This window comes from Muscardinus avellanarius (genome assembly GCF_963383645.1).
Source record: "Muscardinus avellanarius genome assembly, chromosome: 3".
Taxonomy (NCBI): domain Eukaryota; kingdom Metazoa; phylum Chordata; class Mammalia; order Rodentia; family Gliridae; genus Muscardinus; species Muscardinus avellanarius.
Window position 1 is genome coordinate 117,901,405 of NC_137788.1, and position 4,390 is coordinate 117,905,794.

Sequence of the window (4,390 nt, forward strand, 5' to 3'; positions counted from 1 at the left end):
ATCAAGTTTCAGATCCTCCCACAGTGAGAAAATGATCTGACTAGATTAAATTGGAGCCTAGACAAGGGGAGGAAGGTTTCAACAACTCTGCTTGGGCTGGGGCTGCCAAGGTTATACTTTCTAAGTAAGATCTCATCGCGGTAGAGTGGCCAGCCTTTGGCCTATGTCCTGGGTCTCTATTTCTGTAGCCTCACCTTTGAATTTACTACAAACGCAAATTCTTAGACTCTGATCCCAACCTTAAGGAATAAGAGATCTTGGGGATGTTGGCATCTGGGTTTTAACCAGCTCCTCTAGGTGACTGTATGTATACTTAAATTTGAGGACTACTGCCTGGTATGGTGGCACACACTTGTAATCCCAGTACTTGGGAGGCTGAGACAGGAGGATGACAGATTAGGGAACAGCCTCAGCTACTTAGTGAGGCCCTCCGCAACTTAGTGAGACACTGTCTCAAAATAAAGAATAAAAAATAGTGCTGTGGTATAGCTCAGAGGTAGAAGACCTCTGAGTTTAATCCCCAGTACAAGAAATAAAATAAAATAAAATAAAATGATATATCAATTTTAAGACCCATCACTAAAGCTGGACATGATGGTACATGCCTGTAATCCCTGCACTTAGAAGGCTGAGACAGGAAAATCGCAAGTTCAAGGACAGCCTGAGCAAGCAGTGAGACCCATCAACCAAGGAGACTCTTTTTCCAAATAAGAAATAAAAGCAAGTTGGTGGTAGAGTTCAAAAATAGAATGTCTCTATGGTCAACTACCCAATACCACACAAAATAATCCATCACTAAATAAATATTAGGTATTATAATGACTCACAAAGCCTGATTTGCTTTCAGTTTGTAAGTTTTCCCTACCCTGGAAAAAAATCAATCACCTAGCAACATATACTGGACATCTTTCCATTTTCATACTTAAAAGTATGTATTATTCTTTGTAACAACTGCTGAACACTCAGACACTCCATTTTCTGTATGAGTGGACATTTGAGTTGATTTAAATTTTGTGTTACTAAGCCAGGTGTGGTGGTGCATGCTTATAATCCCCACTTCAGCTACTTAGTGAAGCCCGCTGTAATTCAGTTTGACCCTGTTTCAAAATAAAGAATAATATTTAGGGCCAGGGGTATAGCTCGGAGGTAGAATGCCCCTGGGTTCCACCCCCAGTACCGCAAAAAAAAGAAAAATTATATTATTATTATTATTATTAGTTTTTATTTATTTATTTTTTTTTTTGCGGTACTGGGGTTCCTGGGAGCCCTTCTACCTCCGGGCTACACTCCCAGATCTATTTTATACTTTTTTATTTGGAAACAGGGTCTCTTAAGCCAGCGCGGCTGGCTTCGAACCTGTGCGATCCTCCGGTCTCCGCCTCCCAAGTGTGGGGATTACAAGCGTGTGCCACCACGCCTGGCAAAAAATTATATTATTAAACCAACATTGCAGCTGAGCATGGTGCCACATGCCTGTAATCCCAGTATTTGGGAGATTAAGACAGGAAGATCGCAGGATCTGAGCAGCTTGTGAGGCTCAGGGTGTAGCTTGGAGGTAGAATGCCCCTGAGTTCAATACTCAGTACCATACGTACACAACACAAAGAAAAAGAAAAAAAGAAAGAAAGAAAAAAAAAAGAAAAAGAAAAGAAACAGGGTCTTGCTAAGTTGTGAGGTTTATCTCTGACTTGGCGTCCTTCTGTTTCAGCATCACAGGAATTTGTCACCATCCTAGGAAAAAAAAATTGTAATTTAGTTTAAATATTTTTGGTAGCTGGACGTGGTGGTGCACGCTTGTAATCCCAGCATTTGGAAGGCTGAGACAGGAGGATCACGATTTGAGGATAGCCTCAGCTACTTAGTGAGTGAGCCCCTTCGTAACTCAGTGAAACCCTGTTAAAAAATAAGAAATAAAAAATCAGGTTGGGTACTCAGAGGTAGAATGCCCCTGGGGTCAGTCCCCAGTACTGCAAAAAAAAAAAAAAGTTTTTTGGTACTTGAGTTGAGCTTAGGGGTATTCTACCTTTTAGCTATACCCCCAAGCCCCTATAAGTTTTTAATTATTTTTATTTCATTAGTACTATTATTATTGTGTGATACTTGGAATGGAACCCAGGGACATTCTTCCTCTGAGCTGTACCCCCAACCCTATTTTATTTATTTATTTATTTTTATTTTTTTAGGAAGTTTATTTATTTTATTTATTTTTAATTTTTTTATTGGTGCACTGTATTCATACATCATCATGGGATAAAAAAAACTTGTGTAGACATACATGCATATATCGCCCAGTTAGCCCCTACCCGATCCCCACCCCATACCCTCCCCATCCCTCCTTCCCATGCTTGGCTTAGTGGTTGACATCTAGTATTATAGCAATTTATCCAAAATTAACAATGATAATCTCACATATCAGTTTCATTTGTCTGATACCAAGCTTTTGATGACTTAAAGATAACATTTCAATATTTCTTTTTTTTTAGGTAAAACTATCATACATTTATTTATTTATTTTTCAGAAAAAATCTATCCTAATATGGAATATGGACTCTAGATACACAAAACGATCTCAAAAAAGAACAAAGCTAGAAGATGTATATTTTCTGATTTCAAACCTTATAAAGCTACAATAATTGAAACAGTGTAGTACTGTTATAAAGGCACACAAATAAACCATTGGAGTTAAATAAAAGCCTAGAGATATTCCATATATTGTCAAGTTATTTTTGACAAGGTTTCCACGAACATTTGGTGGAGGAAATAATAATCTTTTAACTAAATATTGTTGAAAAATAATAATTACATGAAAAAGAATAAAATTGGACCCTTACCTAACACCATATACAAATATTAACTCAAAATAGATAGAAGACCTAAATATAAATCTTAAGACTAAATATAAATCTTAAGACTTAAGAAGAAAATCTGGGTCATAAAACCTCACAACATTGAAATTGGCAGTGATTTCTTGGATATGATTTCAATGGCACACACAACAGAAGGGTAAACAAACTCCCTAAAAAATAAAAAAAAAATATTGTATATCCAAAGACAATGTAAACAGAGTTAAAAGTTACTGATAGAATGGGATAAAATATTTCCAAATGCTCTATCTGAAGGTATGTTAATATTCCAAATAGAAATCCTAAAAATTAGCAACAATAAAAGCAAACAATACAATTTAGAGATAGGTAAAAGACTAACATAAATAATGAATCTCCACAGATAACCAATCTTAGTTGTCTGTTGGATGGAGAATCTTGTTTCTCTGGTTCTGGTGTGTGTTACCTATTTCTTTGTAGTTAATCTCTTTGAGTATTTTCTCTAGTGCTGGTTTTGAAGACATATAGTCCTTCAGTTTCTGTTTGTCATGGAAGCTTCTTATTTCTCCATCTAATTTGATAGAAAGTTTTGCTGGGGAGGAAATTTTTTGCTGGAAGTTGTTTTCTTTCAGAGTTTGGAATATGTTACTCCAAGCCCTTCTGGCTCTCATGACTTAGTTTGGGAAGTCTGGAGTGATTCTAATTGGTTTGCCTCTGAATGTCACTTGGCCCTTTGTTTTTGTTGTCTTTAAGGTCCCTGCTTGGCTTCCACATTGGTCATTTTGACAATTATGTGGCATGGGGATCCTCTTCTCTGATCCTGTCTAAAGGGAGTTCTATAAGTTTCCTGGACCTGTGTATCGACCTCTTGCTCTATGTTTGGAAAATTTTCTGCTATTACTTCCTTGAAGAGATTGTTGATCCCTTTGGTTTCACCTTCTTTTCCCTCCTCTATTCCAATTATTCTTAGGTTAGCTCTCTTAAAATGGGCCCATATTTCTTCAATGTCAGATTCCTGCTGTCAGATTTATTTTTCTAGATTAGAAACTATGCGTTAATTTTTGTAGTGATCATCTTCTAGGAGTGAGATTCTATTCTCCATGTGGTCTAATTGGTTGTTTATACTTTGAATTGAGGCCTTTACTTCATTGATTGCATCCTTATCTCTTTTTGACTCTCTCTGAATTCTTTTTGAAATACCTCTATTATTTTTACAATTATTTTCTTGATTTGATCTTCTAGAAATCTTTGATTTTCTGTTTTATCAGGTTCTGATGTTGTGGAGTTGTGGGCATTCATTGCTCCATTGTTATTCCTCTTTCCCATGATTTTGGAAGTTTGTGCTTCTTCTGGGTTCTTCCCTGGGTGACTACGACTTCAATTAAGGTGCTCTGGATCTCGAGTCTGTGGTATCTCAGTCCCCACTACTCCTTTACTGGGTTGTATCACAGAGTCTCAGACCCAGGGAGTCAATTGAGGCTGCTTTAGATCATGGGGGGTGCCAGGTTGGTGTTCTCCTGCTGGGAGTTGTGACTATGGTGTGATATCTCTGCCACCGCCACTCCCCC